Here is a 17,532-nt window from a genome sequence, read left to right as displayed (position 1 = left end):
ATGGTCTAAAAAAGTGGTCCAGTTTCATTCTTTTGCATATAGCTGTCCAGTTTGGCCAGCACCGTTTGTTGAAGAAATTGTCTTTGGGGCGCCTGGGTGGCTCGGTTGGTTAAGCGTCCGACTTCGGCTCAGGTCATGATCTCACGGTCCGTGAGTTTGAGCCCCGAGTCGGGCTCTGTGCTGACAGCTCAGAGCCTGGAGCCTGTTTCAGATTCTGTGTCTCCCTCTCTCTCTGCTCCTCACCTGTTCATGCTCTGTCTCTCTCTGTCTCAAAAATAAATAAACGTTAAAAAAAAAATTAAAAAAAAAAGAAATTGTCTTTTCCCTGTTGTATATTCTTGCCTCCTTTCTCACAGATTAATTCATCATGTAAGCATGGGTTTATTTCTGGCCTCTATTCTGTCCCATTAACCTATGTGTCTATTTTTGTGCCAGGACCATACTGTTTTCATTACTACAGCTTTGTAGTGTATCTTTAAATCTGAGATTGTGATTTTTCCAGTTTTGTTCTTCTTTTTCAAAGCCGCTTTGGCTATTTGGGGTCTTTTGTGGTTCCATACAAATTTGGGATTATTTGTTCTAATTCTGTGGAGAATGCTGTTGGTATTTTGATAGGGATTACATTAAATCTGTAGATTGCTTTGGGTAGTATGGACATTTTCACAATATCGGTTCTCCCAACCTATGAGCACAGAATATCTTTCCATTTGCTTGTGTCATTTTCAATTTCTTTCATCAGTGTTTTATAGTTTTCAGAGTGTAGGTCTTTCACTTCCTTGGGTAAGTTTATTCCTGGGTATTTTATTATTTTTGATGCAATTATAAATTGGATTATTAATCTCTCTTAATTTCTTTTTTCAATGTTTATTTTTGAGAGAGAGAGGGAGAGAAGAGAAGAGAGAGCATACAGGGGAGGGGCAGAGAGAGAGGGAGACAGAGGATCCGATGTGGACTCCGCACTGACAGTGCTCTGATAGCAGTGAGCCCTGACGCGTGGTTCAAATCACAAACTGGAGATCATGACCTGAGCCAAAGTCAGACGCTTAACCACCTGAGCCACCCGGGCACCTCTCTTAATTTCTTAATTTCTCTTTCTGCTACTTCATTGTTAGTGTGTAGAAATGCAACAGATTTTGGGGCGCCTGGGTGGCTCAGTCGGTTAAGCGGCTGACTTCGGCTCAGGTCATGATCTCACGGTCCGTGAGTTCGAGCCCCGCGTCGGGCTCTGTGCTGACAGCTCAGAGCCTGGAGCCTGTTTCACATTCTGTGTCTCCCTCTCTCTGACCCTCCCCCGTTCATGCTCGGTCTCTCTCTGTCTCAAAAATAAATAAACGTTAAAAAAAATTTTTTTTAAATAAAAAATTAAAAAATTTAAAAAAAAAAGAAATGCAACAGATTTCTATGTATTAATTTTGTATCCTGTGACTTTACTGGATTCAGCTATCAGTTCTAGTAGTTTTATTGGTGGAGTCTTGAAGGTTTTTTTCTGTATAGTATCATGTCATCTGCAAACAGTGAAATTTTTACTTCTTCCTTACTAATTTGGATGCCTTTTTTTTTTTTTTTTTTTGTCTGATTACTGTGGCTAGCACTTCCAGTACTATGTTAAATAAAAGTGGTGAGAGTGGACATTCTTGTCTTGTTCCTGATCTTAGAGGAAAAGCTCTCAGTTTTTCCCCATTGAGTATGATGTGAGGTGTAGGTTTTTCATAGATGGCCTTTATTATGTTGAGGCATGTTCCCTCTAAACCTACTTTGCTGAGACTTGTTATCACGAATGGATGTTGTACTCGGTCAAATGCTTTTCATCCATTGAGATGATCGTATGGTTTTTATCCTTTCTCTTGTTGATGTGATGTATCACATTGATTTGTGAATATTGAATTACCCTTGCATCCCTGGAATAAATCCCACTTGATTGTGGTAAATGAGTTTTTTAATGTATTGCTAGATTCGGTTTGCTAATATTTTGTTGAGAATTTTTGCATCTATGTTCATCAGAGATACTGGCCTATAGTTCTGTAGTTTATTGTGTCTTTGCCTGGTTTTGGTATCAGGGTAATGCTGGCCTCATAGAATGAATTTGGAAGCTTTCACTCTTCTTCTATTTTTTAGAATAGCTTGACAAGAATAAGTATTAATCTTTATTACTTGTTTCCTTCTTCTTGCTCTGGGCTTAATTTATCTAATTTCTGAAGATAGAAGAATGGGTTATTGATTTGCTATCTCTCTTCTTTTTAAATACACACATTTAGAACTATGAAATTCCCTTGGGAGGCCTGGGTGGCTCAGATGGTTAAGTGTCTGACTCTTGATTTTGGCTCAGGTCATGATCTCATGTTTCAGGGGTTTGAGCCCCATGTTGGGCTCTGCGCTGACAGAGTGGAGGCTGCTTGGCATTTTCTCTCCCTCTCTCTGTACCCCTCCCCTGCTCTCTCTCTCTCTCTCTCTCTAAATAAATAAATAAACAAACAAACAAACATTTAAAAAGCTATGACATTCCCTATAAGCATCACTTTGGCCGCATACCTTAACTTTTGATACATTGTGTTTTTCTCATTCATCTCAAAGTCTCTTCTAATTCCCCCAGTGATTTCTTCCTTGACCCATTGGTTATTTAGGAACAGTTTACTTTCCACCTGTTTGTGGAATTCCCCAATATTTTTTTTTCTGTTAATAGTTTCTAATTTCATTCAGTTGTGGTCAGAGAACATACTTTGTATGATTCAGTACTTTTACATTTATTGAGACTTGTTTTCTGGTTTTGTGCACTTGAGAAGAACGTGTATTCTGCTGTTGTAGGGTGGAGTGTTCTTTAGATGTCCATTAGGTCTAGTTGGACCTTCTCTTTCTTTGTTGATTCTCTGTCTAGCTGTTTTCTCCATCATTTAAAGTGAAGCATTGAAAGGGCACCTGGGTGGCTCAGTTGGTTAAACGTCCTCCTTCAGCTCAGGTCCTGATCTCATGGTTCATGAGTTTGAGCCCTGCGTCAGGCTCTGTGCTGACAGCTCAGAGCCTGGAGCCTGCTTCGGATTCTGTCTGTCTCTCTCTCTCTCTCTCTCTCTCTCCCTCTCCCTTTCCCCCACTCACACTTTTTCTAAAAAATAAACATTAAAAATTTTTTTAATAAAAAATATTTTAAAAGTTTCCTCTTTATAGGTTTAGTCTCGGGGTGCCTGGGTGGCTCAGTCGGTTAAGCATCCGACTTCGGCTCAGGTCATGATCTCACGGTTGGTGGGTTCGAGCCCTGGGTCGGGCTCTGTGCTGACAGCTCAGAGCCTGGAGCCTGCTTCTCCCTTCTGTGTCTCCCTCTCTCTCTGCCCCTCCCCCACTCACGCTCTGTCTCTCTCAAAAATAAATAAACATTAAAAAAAAATTTTTAAATAAGTTTAGTCTCTCTTCCATTGTGCTAACATAAATTACATCTTTACACATCATGTGTCCACAAATACAGACTTACAATTATTGCTTGCCGCAGTTGTCTTTTAAATTAGATGGATGTTAAGTGTTACAAACAAAGCATGCATTCACACTGTCTTTTGTATTTACCTATGTACTTACCTTTACAGGTGCTCTTTATTTCATTTGGATTCAAGTTACTGCTTAGTGACATTTCACTGCAACCTGAAGGACCCTCTTAGTGTTTCCTATAGAAGTGTCCTAGTAATGAACGATCTCACTTTTTGTTTATCTGCAAATGTCTTCATTTCTCCTTCATTTTTGAACTGTTGTTTGGGACAACATAGAATCCTTACATGATGGTCTTTTTCTTTCGGTGCTTTGCATATGTTGTCCCACCACCTTCTGGTTTCCAAGGTTTCTGATGAGAAATCAGCTGCTGATCTTACTGAGGGTCACCTGTATGGGATGGGTCGCTTCCCTCTTACTACTTTCAAGATTCCCTCTTTGTCTTTGGCTTTCGTAAGTTTGTTTATGATGTGTCTAGATGTAGATCTCTATGATTCTATCCTACTTGAAGTTCAGTGAATTTCTTGGATATGTAGGTTAGTATTTTCCCTTAAATGTGGGAGTTTTTCAGCCATTATTCCTTTTAATATTCTTTATTGCACTTTTCTTTCTACTGTCTCCTTTTGGGACTCCCATTAAGTGTGATTTTATATGTTTGAAGGTGTTCCCCAGGCCCCTGAAGTGTTCATTTTGTTTTTTTTTTTTTCTTTCAGTTCCTCAGATTGGATTATCTCAGTTGACCTACCTTCCGATTCATTGATTCTTCCCTCTGGCAGCTCAAATCTACCGTTGAGCCCCTCTAGTGAATTTTTTTTAAGTTTATTTATTTTTGAGAGAGAGAGTTGGGGGGGAGGGGCAGAGAGAGAGGGAAAGAAAGAGAAACCCAAGTCCAGAGCCCAACGCAGGGCTCAACCTCACAAACCGTGAAATCATGACCTGAGCCGAAACCAAGAGTTGGACACTCAACCGACTGAGCCACCCAGGTGCCCCTGTAGTGAATTTTTATTTCAGTTGTGTTTTTCACTTCTGGAATTCTATCATTTGATAAATTCTACCTTTTTACCGATAGTCTATTTGTTAGAACTTCATTCTCATACATTTATTTAGTTCTTCAGACATGATTCCTTTTAGTCTTTTGAAAATATTTTAATTAGTTGATTTATAGTCTGTCTATTGATTCCAGTATCTGGGTTTCCGTAGGGACAATGTCTGTTGGATATTTTATCTTTCTCTGTTTGGGTCATACTTTATTGTTTCTTTGCACGTCTCATGAGTTTCTGTTGAAAATTAACATTATAAATAATATAGTACGGCAGCTCTGAAAATCAGATTCTCACCCCAACTCCAGGGTTTGTTTTTCTTGCTCTTTGTTTTTTTAGTGACATTCCTGAACTGGTTCCATAAAGGTTGTATTCTTTGTCCTACATGGCCGAAGAAGTCTCTACTCCATTAGCTTAGGGGTCAGGTAATTAATAGCAGATATTTCTTTAAACACCTAGAGCCATCAGGGCGCCTGGGTGGCTCAGTCAGTTGAGGGTCCAACTTCAGCTCAGGTCATGATCTCGTGTCCCTGGCTTCAAGCTCCACGTCAGGCTCTGTGCTGACAGCTCAGAGCCTGAAGCCTGCTTCAGATTCTGTGTCTCCCTCTCTGTCTCTCTGCCCTTCCCTGCTCGTGCTCTGTCTCTCTCTGTCTTCCAAAAAATAAAACTAAAAAGTGTTCAAAAAGTTAAAAAAAAAAACACCTAGAACCATTAAGTCTCTGAGCTTTTGCCGATGGGTCCTGTGTGCACGTCAGAGCAGGCCTTCAACGCTCTGGCAGGCTATTTACAACCTTGCCTTAGCCTTTACTTCCTGATTTTGCACAGCCTCAAGGTCAGTCAGAGATCCTGAGCCGGCACACAGCTTAGTCATATTTGTGGCTTTCTAGACTCCTAGGAATGTCAGAGCTTTTCAAAGCCTCTTATGGATATCTCATTACCCAACTTTTCCTGTTAGGTTTTTTTGGTCAGCTTGTTGTTTGTCCTAACTATAATCTCCGCCTTAAGCATTGCTGTGTTAAACAATTGCTACTCATTGTTTTTGAAAAGAACCCCCAGGGAAAGCTGTTCACACTAGGTGAACTCTGAGTCAAATCAAGTAGACAAGCCCCATGAATGGAGTTTTCTAGGAAAGTGCCAAGACAAGTTAAATGAAGATAGTTCTCTAGGAATGGAACTTGGGAGGAAGCTCCAACCCTGTTGTGCCTCCTCCTGTGTCTGCTAGGCTGCTGGTTTTCATCAGGATTGCAAGGCTGTTGATTTTCAAGGCCGTTGTGGTGGTGTGGAGAAGAGGATGGGAACAGGGAAAGTTCAGATGCTACAAAGCTTACTGTTCTTCCTGAGTTTCAGCCATTTTTCTTGACTAGGTGCCTCCTGAATTGTTATAAACCTTTGGTCACTTTCTAGAGTTCTGAAAAAAATAATTTTGACAATTTTTGCTACTATTCTCATTGCTTTTATGAAAGAGAGGATTTTTATAGGCCACTGATATCACCTCCAGACATACCTTTTTCTTTCCCAGCCCTAATATAATAGTATTTCAAAGCCAAGATATGGGAGCTAGATGTACTCATTGATATCGGAATATCTTTACTTCTAAGCCTTGTCATTAGATAGTGCTGGGAAATATATATGAATATGTTATATATGAATATATTATATATATATATATAATTTCATGTGTTCATACTGATACCTCCAATTCTAATCCAACACATCACAGGGTTCCTTTTAGCTTTCCCTCATTCTATATTTTTCTTCTATAACAGCATGAACCCTAGCCTCCAATATCATCAATGTGTCTACTCATTTGTTCAATCCTACAATATAGAGATGTATTTTTAGAATTTCAACATCCATACCACTATGAAAAACAAACAGTAAGGTAGAGCTTGAAATTTGTTGGCCCTTTTTAGGTCTTTAGATGAGGACATACAGTCAAAATACTGTATTCAAAAGTTTCTTGGTTTAGCTCATTTTATTGTTCATTCAGCATGATTACATTATTCATTTTATTTCAAATATAATTTGTTTCTCCTTGTAGTAAATTTTAGGTTTTTTTCCCTATCTGTGGCTTAAATATAAGACATTAGCATGATTCCAAAAGTCAAAATATAAAAAGGCATATAACAGATAAAATTTAAAATCTAAATGAAATGGATAATTTTCTAGGGATACACAGTTTACCAAAATTGACCCCATTAGAGCTTAACAGACCAATTTCTATAAAAGAAATAGAGAAACTGAGTAAGGAACTACTTCATAAGAAAGCATCAGGCCCAGATGGTTTCACAGGAGAATTCTACCAAACTGTTAAAGAGCAGTCAATCCCAAAGACAAATAAATTGTTCCAGAGAACAGAAGAGGAAAAGAAACTTCTACATGGTTTTTCTAAAACAATTATCACATTGACTGCACACAAAAAATCATGCACACATATTCACTCGTGAATATCAATGCAAAAATCCTAAATGAAATATTAGCAAATGAATTCAAAACTACAGTAAGAAAATTATGTAGCATAACCAAGCAAGTGAGTTTCCTTCTGGCAATGCAAGGATGGTTCTTTATAGGTGATTTGTTAATATAATGCAACATATTAATAGATCTAATGAGAAAATCATACAATCATTTCCATAGATATTTTAAAAGGCTTTGACAAAATGATAAAATCATTCAAAAATAGAAATCAACTGATAACTCATTTTTTTAATGTTTATTTATTTATTTTTGAGAGAGTGAGAAAGGCAGAGAGAGAGGGAGACAGAGAATTCCCTGCAGGCCCTGTGCTGTCAGCACAGAGCCTGATGCGGGATTCAAACTCACGAATGGTGAAACCAGGACATGAGCCCAAAGCAAGAGTCGGACACTTAACCGACTGAGCCACCCAGGTGCCATGACAACTTCTTAACATGATAAAATTTATATATGTCAGTCCTAAAGTTACCATCAACTGAATGGGACAACATGGAAGGCATTTCCACTAAGATCAGGAACAAGGCAGATGCCTGCTGTCTCCTCTCCTTTTCAACACTGTACTTGGAGGTATTAGACCAATGCAGTTAGGCTAGAAAAAATAATTATAGATGTAAGAATGGGTAAAAAGGGCACAAAAATATCTCTATTTATGACAATATCAATAGTATCCCTGGAAATCCCCAAGAGAACCAATAATAAACTAATTTAAACAATAAAGAATTCAGTAATATAATAGAATACAAAATCAACATATAGAAATTAGTTTTCAGGGGCGCCTGGGTGGCTCAGTCGGTTAAGCGTCCAACTTCAGCTCAGGTCATGATCTCATGGTTCATGAGTCGAGCCCCACGTAGGGCTCTCTGCTGTCAGCACAGAGCCCGCTTCAGATCCCCATCTCCCTCTTTTTGCCCCTCCCCCACTCATATGCGCACACGCGCACACTCTCTCTCTCTCTCAAAAATAAATAAAAACATTAAAAACAGAAATTAGTTTCCATAGACACAACCAGATATAATGCATAATAGAAGAGAAAACCCCATTTATGATAACAAATGAAAGATAAAATACTTCAGGATAAAGTCAGCAAGGGGTAATGCAAACTTACATGAGGAAAAGCTTAAAACACTCCTGAAAGACACAAAGGTAGACTTACACAAATGCAAAGACATTCCTTGTTCTTGGATAGGATGAATTAGTATCATAAAGATGTCAGTTTCCCTTCTCAGGTGTTAATTCATAAATTCAATGTCATCCCCCAAAATATACCTATAAGCTTTTATCTGCAACTGATGAAAGTTGATAGTGAAGTTCATATGGAAATGCAAACATGCGAGAATATCCACATAAAAAAAAAAAAGAAAAGCTATGAGTTGGGGGCCGGGGGTGTGGAATTAGACCTCACAGCCCACAGGGAGTCTAATGCCTCTGCCAGGAAACATTTTATGAAGGTTTTCTAATTTAAACAGTATGATGCTGACACATGAATAGACAGTCTGACAGACTAAAGGAAGAAAAATTAAAAGTCCGTATATAGACCCATATACATATGGAAATGTGTGGATGGTAAAAGTGGCAAGCTTTGTTTTTGACATTCAAATTTTCCCTCGTTGTGAAATGGGTTTTTCTCTTTTTTTTTTAGCACTTTTACAAACATCTTTATTCTGTGTGCTCTTTGGAATTTTCTCTTTTTTTAATGTTTATTTATTTTTGAGAGACAGAGATAGAGCGTGAGCCAGGGGAGGGGCAGAGAGACAGAGGGAGACACAGAATCTGAAGCAGGCTCCAGGCTCCGAGCCCTCAGCATAGAGCCCACCACGGGGCTCGAACTCATGAACCCTGAGATCGTGACCTGAGCCGAAGTCGGTTGCTGAACCGATTGAGCCACCCGGGTGCTCCTGGAACTGATTTTTGTATAAAGTATGAAGTAGGTTGAGATCCAGTTTCAAATTTCTCTGTCATACACTAAAATCTCATGTATTTCTGGAGCAGGTTCTGGACACCGTTCCAGTCCACTGGTCACTTTCTCTATACCTGTACCAATGCAGTACTATTTTAATAACTATATTTTCTCATTAACTACCGATGTCTAGTAGGGCAGTCACACCCCGTGGCTGTTCTGTGGCCGTGTAGAGGCTATTTTTGTCAGGGACAGAAAGAACATGACTCAAGAGGCCAGGAAGAAGACAGAGCTAATGGTGGGTGACGGTGGCGGGTGGGGGCACAGGCATTAGACTTCCCGCAGGCCAGCTTGCCGCTCACATTTCCTCGTTTGTCCCCCACCCCACTGTGCGGCATGAAGCCGCAAACGCCACGCCTGGATTTGTGGCAGCTGTCTGCTCCCACCCTGTACTTCGAGGCACTGGTTGGAAGGTTACCCATCCTCTATCACGTGGTGGGAGGCACATATCGAGACTTTGGCTCTGCTACCCTGTCTCTTCCCATCCAGGCTGCAGGCCACCAGGAATCCTCAGGGCTGCTCAGCTCAGCATCTCTAAATAGTCACCTGTCAGGGATGGGGCACACGGGAGGACTCTGTTAAGCACAGCCCTGACTTCTTTTAACCCCAGCTTCCCTATAGCGGAGTGATCTGATTTTTGGTCAAGCGGACCTAGCGGTGGGGGCTGCTGCAGGAATAGGGACCTCCCCTCCCTTGCTGCCTACACTCCAGCTGACTCAGGGCTCAGCAAGTATTTATAGAGGGCTCACAATGGAACAGATGAAGTCCTACCCCAAGACCTCTCTGGATCCAGTCCCTTCTCTGGGCTCAGGATTCATGGTCCCTGTGCAGTGGGGAAAGAGAGGGTGCTTGGGAGTGAGAATCAACAGTGTCAGGGATGGGGAGGTTGTGTGAAAGGGAGAGGGCATGAGGGAGTGAGGAAGTGAAGGGAGGGACACGGGAGATGTGTTAATAATGTGGGGAGTTTTCTTTTGAGGGGCCAATTTCACTGAGATATAACAAGTCCAGAAAAGCAGACACATCACAAGTGTGCAGCTCCTTAAATTTTCCCAAAGCGAACACGTTCCCATCGCCTGCATCCAGATCAAGAAACACTACATGAGGGGCGCCTGGGTGGCGCAGTCGGTTAAGCGTCCGACTTCAGCCAGGTCACGATCTCGCGGTCTGTGAGTTCGAGCCCCGCGTCAGGCTCTGGGCTGATGGCTCGGAGCCTGGAGCCTGTTTCCGATTCTGTGTCTCCCTCTCTCTCTGCCCCTCCCCCGTTCATGCTCTGTCTCTCTCTGTCCCAAAAATAAATAAAAAACGTTGAAAAAAAAAAAATTTAAAAGAAACACTACATGACCAGGGGCGCCTGGGTGGCTCAGTTGGTGAAGCATCCGACTTCGGCTCAGGTCATGAGCTCACAGTTCGTGAGTTCAAGCCCCGCGTCGGGCTCTGTGCTGACAGCTCGGAGCCTGGAGCCTGCTTCGAATTGTGTCTCCCTCTCTCTCTGCCCCTCCCCTGCTCACACTCTGCCTCTCCCTCTCTCTCAAAAATAAACATAAAAACTTTTTTTAAAGAAACACTACATGACCAAATAGATCCCCAGCACAGTTGGAAGGTGACGGTCTTTTGGGGAGGCTTGAGGGGACAGTTGTGGGAAGCCGGTGGGACTTGAAGAGGCTTACAAGGTGGAGAGTCCCCAACTCACTGTGGCCGAGTAGAAGTCCAGGTCCAAGGCTACTGTACTTGAGGGTTCAACAGCAGATACTGGGTCACCAGGGAAGGCAGCCAAGTTCCTGGCGTCATGTTCTTGCCCATGTTCAAATCAACAGGTGTCCCTCCATGGACACTGCACAAGGTTGGGATTTAGGTAGGGAGGCATGTAGATGTGGTTGGGCAGAACACTGCTCCCCATGCTTCTTCTCGTGGCTTTCGGTCCTGGGAGAGAAGAGTAGTAGGCACTAAGAATGGGCGGAGGGGCCGGGGAACAGTGAAAGGGAATAGCTCACGGTGAGGAAACAGGGAGGAGCAGGGAGTAGGGTGGAAAGAAGAGAGCAAGGAGAGGGAGCAGGAACAGGGAGAGAGGGATAGGGGACATGGGGAAGGACCAGGGGGGCAGGGAATGGGGAACCTGGCAAAGGATCAGGGGATGGCAGAGGGGACGGAGAGCACCGAACAGGGAAGAGTGGGGCTATGGCTGCAGGCATCCGTGAGAGGCACACTCAGAGCCCAGTGACCCCCTTTCCTGCAGATATTCAGGAAGCCTCCCTGATATGCTCCCCTCTGAGCCCCTTCCAAGGATACACCACTCATTTCTTGAAGTGCAAGTTCCCATCCCTCAAAGAGCCTAGAGGGGACAGATGTCATGCCTGACTCTTGGGGGTCAGTAAAGTGTGACCAGATGTCCCTTGGCTAGGACTAACTGTGACCCACAAGTGGTCAATCCTGAAGATTCAGGACAGTATGGGTTGAGGACAGAATTTGCTGTGATTGGCCTAAACGAGGAGCACAGTATCCTGGGGAGGGGGGAGCACTTGTGAGAAAATACCCTGGGGAGGGGATACCTTGTTCCAGGGCTGATATGGGGAGAAGCTTGAAGATGAGGAGTCCATGCAGGGTAGAGACTCATGAATATCCCCACAGCTGTTCTTGGTGGGCATGCAGATAGATATAACCACATCGTTCTTTATATTCTGGTACTTCTATGAAGCAGAGGTTCAAAATCTCTTTAGGAACCTTGATTGTCTGTGAAGTGAGGAAAGGGAGAGGGACACTGAAACTGAGGAGCATTTATGGGGTGAGGGGATGGGATCTTAGTATCATATCAGTAGCTTTTGGGTCTCAGAGACCCACCCCATTTCCTCAGCCAGAGCAGGGTCAGGGGCTTGTATTTTGGTGGGGAGACAGGTATGAGGAAGACGTGGGCAAAGTACCTACATGATTTGAACTCATGAGGCCTCATAGTCTCAATGAGGAGGATGAGCCCCAGGAATTAAGCCATGAGAACTAGGGATGGGAGAAATGTGTCAGGAAGCCCTTTTGGGTTCAGGTAAGATTTCCCCCATCCCTAAGATTCCTGAAAAAAAAATTTGCAGAGCAACTCCCCTGCAGGTTCTACCACCTCAGGGGTTTTTATCTACCCTTCTGGAACCTCGCTGTGAGCCCCTGGTTGGAAGCCTGCCTAGACTTATCCATGTCTGAGTTACAATAAATAGCATGGGGGTATGGATGGTAGCATCTGAAGGCTTGCCCAAGGGTGGTCACAGACAGCCAGGAGCAAAGCAGTGACCAGCAGGAAGGCAGGATTCATGGCAGGAGCTTGAGAAGCATACGTGGGGGGAGAGTTGAGGAGTGATCTTTAAAAAAAAATGAATGAGGGGCACCTGGCTGGTTCAGCCAGTGGAGTGTGTGACCCTTGATCTCAGGGTTGTGAGTTCAAGCCCCATGTTGGGCATAGAGCTTACAAAAAACAAAAGAAAAAGAAAAAATATTGGGATGCCTGGGTGGCTCCATTGAGTGTCTGACTGGCTCAGGTCATGACCTCATGGTTCGTGAGTTCAAGCCCCACATCAGGCTTCACGCTGACAGCACAGAGCCTGCTTGGGATTCTCTCTCACACCCTCTCTCTCTGCCCCTGCTCCCCCTCAAAAAAAAAATAAACTTTAAAAAGAAAGAATGATCTTTCTCTGGCCCAGCTCCCCCCAATCAGGAGAGGATTCGGGAAGCTCCTGTCTAACACTACTGCTTTCCAGGGGCCTGGGGTCATGGGGAGGCCCCCAATGTGGGAGGAAAGGACACTGAGTCTGGGCCGCTGGCCAATGGCCACCTCCATCCATCAGAGCTGTAGCTCTCCACAAAGGTTCAGCATGAGGCCCCCAGTGGTAGATAAATAGTCAACAACAGGTAGTACATACAGTCTGGGCATTCCTGCCCACATGAACCCTCTATTTTATTCTTTCAGTTCCTTCTACTGGAGTGGGGATTAGGAGTTCGGGAGTGTATCTGAGGTTCTAATGGCTTCTTATACAGACTTTCAACCTATCTTCCCTTTTTAAAAAAATCTCCGCCTTCATTCCCACACTGAAAGGCAACTTGTGTCCTAATTGTTTCCTTTGGTGGGAGCTCTACAGTGTGATAAGAGGTGGTCTTCAGATTTCACCAGTACTGTATAGGAAGTGTCCAGGGCTGGACAGTGAGACATAGGTGTCAGTCACTATTGAGAAGAGAAAGGGCTGGTCTTATTATAGAAATCTACTTCTTCATTTGGGGCACCTGGCTGGCTCAGTCAGTGGAGCATGCAACTCTTAATCCCGGGGTTGTGAGTTCAAGCCCCACATTGAGTGTAGAGATTATTTAAAAATTTTTTTAAAAGCTTAAAAAAAAGGAAAAGAAATCTACCTCTTCATCTGTCACTGGGGGGTGGGAAGAGATATGTGATCATATATGGTAATACTGTAATATAGTAATAGATTGGGAGCTGTTCCAGCAAGGGGATTTTCCAATTAGACATATCTAAGGATAGGGAAATTTCAATGGGGAGATTTCAATGAGGGTCGACCAATAGGGGCTATATGGAGGGGTGTGTTTCAATGAATGGAAAGATTTTTAAATGGGCTTATCATTGATATCAATGGTGGGTATTTCTGAATGGGAAGATTTGACAAGGGAGTTTATCAATGGGGGAATTTCGATGCACATGTCTGAATGGGGAGATATGTCAGTGGGTCTAGATAAAGGAATAGGGAGATTTGTCAATAAAGATTGTTAATGGGAGGGGGGTGTCTGGCTGGCTCAATCAGTGGAGCATGCGACTCTTGATCTCTGGGTTGTAAGTTCAAGCCCCACGTTAGGCATAGAGATTAGTTAAAATAAAATCTTTTAAAAAAAGATTGTCAGTGCGAATTATGTCATAGAAAGACATTTATAAATAGATTTGTCAACTGAGTGGTCAGTAGGGGATATGCAAATGGTGGGTAATTATGAAGAGAGATATTTGTCAGTGGGATCCATCAGTGGGTGATAGATTGCCGCTAGGTATTTTTGAATGGGGAGATTTGTTAATGGAGACCATCCATGGGGATATGTCAATGGGATATTTATGAATAAGGTGGTAGGTCAACAGAGGTATTTGTTATGGGGTATTTGTGAAAGAGGGGACTTGTACAGTGAGGAGAGGGAACTCTTCCAAGGAAAGAGTTGACCTTAGAAATTTGTCACCTGTATTCTTGGGAACAGAAGAGATTTGTAAGTATGGTGATTCGTCATCCACAGTAAGGACTTCATAGTGGGGAACATTATCACTGGGGAAGAGTGGTTTTCTTAGAAATCTTTTAAAGCATCGGTATTTTTCAGTTGGGGAGACTTGTGCACCGGGAAGAAGTATATAAGCTTCAGAGTGATAAGAAAAACATTACAAATGAGCATATTAAATATTTGTAACATCTCTGGGGGGATTATCAGTATCACGAGTTAAACTAAGGTTTCCAGAGTGCATTAAATTAGTATTACTGGTATTATACATTATTTCCAATATTGTAAATAATCAATACTGATACAAATTATCACTACTAAAGCTTTACATTAAATGACATTTATCATACTACTACTACTAACTAATACTTGTAAGTGCTACGTGCCCAGTACATTTTACATGTACTCCCTCATTTAACGTTCACATTGTCCCTGCGAGTTAGGCATTCTTTTTATCCCTGTTTTACAGATGTGGAAACTGAGGCACAAAGGGGTAATGTGATTCCCCCAAAGACACAGACCCAGTACATGGAAGGGGCAGGATCTGAATTGCAAATGACCTGGCTCCAGCATTCATGTTCTTAACCACTACACATGGCCGGGCTAGAAATGAAGTCACTGTTAGAAAGATTTCACGTGGAGTTATTATGAGAGTTTCGTGTTTTGACCTGAAAAAGTACCCAAGGGGCAAACACACCTTTTAATCATCCTCCAAACCTAGCACAGACCTCAGAAGGATTCTGGGTAGGGACTGTGAGGCCCATTTTTCACGGAGAAGTATTGAGCCTCAGGTGAGGGAAGGGCTGGCCCCCAGGCTACCCACTGAGCTGTACCGCCCCCCCCATGCTGCGACCCCCCCCCCCCATGCTGCACGTGTCACAAGGCTATCACACTTCCCCCATGTGCTTTCTCTCAGCCATCAGTCTCTCCCAAGGGGAGATTCACACCCAGATACATGGAATGCTGGAGTGGGGGGGAGGGGGGTAACTCACTCACTTTAATGAACTTTTTTAAAATCCTTTTTTTTAAAAAAATTTTTTAATGTTTGTTTATTTTTGAGAGAGAGAGAGAGAATGAATGGGGGAAGGGCAGAGAGAGAGGGAGACACAGAATCTGAAGTAGGCTCCAGGCTCTGAGCTGTCAGCACAGAGCGCGACATGGGGCTTGAACTCGTGAACCGTGAGATCATGATCTGAGCCAAAGTCAGACGCTCAACCGACAGACCCACCCAGGCTCCCCTTAAAATCTTTTGTTTTCAAATGTTTACTTATTTATTTTTGAAAGAGAGAGAGAGCACGAACGGGGCGGGGGGGGGGCAGCGAGGGAGGGAGAGAGAGAGAGAGAGAGAGAGAGAGAGAGAGAGAATCTGAAGCAGGCTTCGCACTGTCAGCGCAGAGTCCGGTGCGAGGCTCAAACTCACAGTGTGAGATCATGACCTGAGCCAAAACCAAGAGTCGGACACTTAACCGACTGAGCCACCCAGGCGCCCCATAGTGGATTTTCTAGAAGAGTGAAGGGGGGATGTAGTGACCCCAGGACTACAGATATCCTGCCAGGAGCTCCTGCCAGGGTCTGCGGGAGGAGGCCTCATATGCTGTTCTGGCCTCAGTAGGGCCTGGTGGTCAGCCCTGTCCACAAAGCATTGATGTCTCTATCCAGGGCACCACCTGCAGGTGGGCAGGTGGGCAGGTCGGCAGGAGAATGGCCTCCACACTGGGCTCCATCCTTTTCCACTGCCTCCTTCTGCTTCACCTTCCTCCCAGGGATTCAAATAGCTGAGGGCTCAGGAAATGGGTCCTGGGGTCAGGGAACAACAGCATAGCAATGCAGGGAGCTGATACTAGAATTTGGTAAACTGGTAGGAGCTGCTGAGCCAATAGCGACAAGGGCCACCAGGGCCCTTACAGTCAAACCCATCCGAGAAGGCTGCCATTTGCCCCTTTTAGCAGACAGGGTTTAGATCCTCCCAGGGCATACCCAAGATGTAGATGTTCAGGTAGAAATTGTCACTGCAGTGGGTGTCCCCTGCACAGGCAGATAGGCCCTGAGTGCTCAAAATCTACCCATCCTTTGTAAAAAATTTTTAAACATTTCTTCATATTTAAGAGTGAGAGAGACAGAGCGTGAGTGGGGGAGGGGCAGAGAGAAGGGGAGACACAGAATCTGAAACAAGTTCCAGGCTCCGAGTTGTCAGCACAGAGCCCGACGCAGGGCTCAAACCCACAAACCACGAGACTGTGACCTGAGCTAAAGTCGGACACTTAACCAAATGAGTCACCCAGGCACCCCGAAGTCTACCCATCCCGATCTAGGACATACTTGGGCCCTGGGGGAATCTCCCAGGAGTGCCAGAGGATCCGGGGATCCAGCTTGCTGACCCAGAATTCCCTGGAGGAGACCTGGCTTCTTCTTGTTAGGAGCGGAGTGTAGTCTGACAGGAGGGAATTTGGGGGTCCTCTCCTTCACCAAAGATGCATTGGGATCTTTTTCAAGCAGATCGAGGCTGACAGGACACTTGAGTGTTCTGTTAAATGTTTGCACCAGTCTGAAATTGTGGTTCCCAGGGGCCTCACTCGAGTGAGGATCTTTGGAGTGGAGGGGACAGGAGCCAGGGATGGGGAAGGGCCCAGGGAGGCTTGGAAGCAGGAAGGCCTAAGACTTGGAATAGTCAGAAGGGCAACGTAACACAGCCTCATGTGGGGGGCAGTCAGAGCTGCAGAACAATAATCAGATGTGCTGGGGAAGAGTCCGTCACTCAGCTTTTATGGGGGAGGATGAACCAGAAAGGTGAGGTTTGGGTCTAGAGCCCCCAGCTTTGGTGAGGGAACAGCTGTGTAGGAGGAGGTACGTGGGGGGTGAGGGATGGGCTGACACATGTGGTTGGTCCCCATTTTGAACCCCACCTGCACTTCACTGCTGTCGGTATTTCCTTCAGAGGTGGTCAGAGTGAGGGGAGGAGAGGTAGGGGAAGGGGGAGAAGGACAGAGCTTGGGGATCTCCAGATCGCACCTTCTCCTCATCCCTCCTATTCTGCAAACAGCCACTTCCAAGGAATCTCCCACAGGCCATGGGGTGGCCGGGGGAAGCCAGAGCTACCCCTTCTTCCAGAGTCCCTGGCTGGGAGGGGTATTGTGGGGGCCCTGAGCCCCCCTGGAGGTTTCCTCTTTCACTCCAGTCAGACTCACAGTAAAAAGCCAAAGGTGTGGACAGTAACACCTACAGATCTGGATGGGACAGGACATCCTCCTCAATGACATCAGGACAGTGCCCAAGGGACAAGAGCCGTTCCGTTGGCCAATTGATAAGACATCTGTCAATGAGCTCGTCAACTGGAAGGGATTTGTGAACAGAGGAATTTGC

The 17,532-nt window shown here is 44.2% G+C and overlaps 1 protein-coding gene across 2 annotated transcripts in view; it reads left to right on the top strand.

Annotated features, from left to right (window-relative positions):
* Positions 1–17,532, top strand: part of SYN1 (synapsin I) — a 51,120-nt gene that overhangs the window by 18,466 nt on the left and 15,122 nt on the right. The window lies entirely within an intron of this gene.

This window comes from Panthera tigris, chromosome X, assembly GCF_018350195.1.
Source record: "Panthera tigris isolate Pti1 chromosome X, P.tigris_Pti1_mat1.1, whole genome shotgun sequence".
Classification (NCBI taxonomy): domain Eukaryota; kingdom Metazoa; phylum Chordata; class Mammalia; order Carnivora; family Felidae; genus Panthera; species Panthera tigris.
This window is presented reverse-complemented; position numbering and strand designations above follow the sequence as displayed.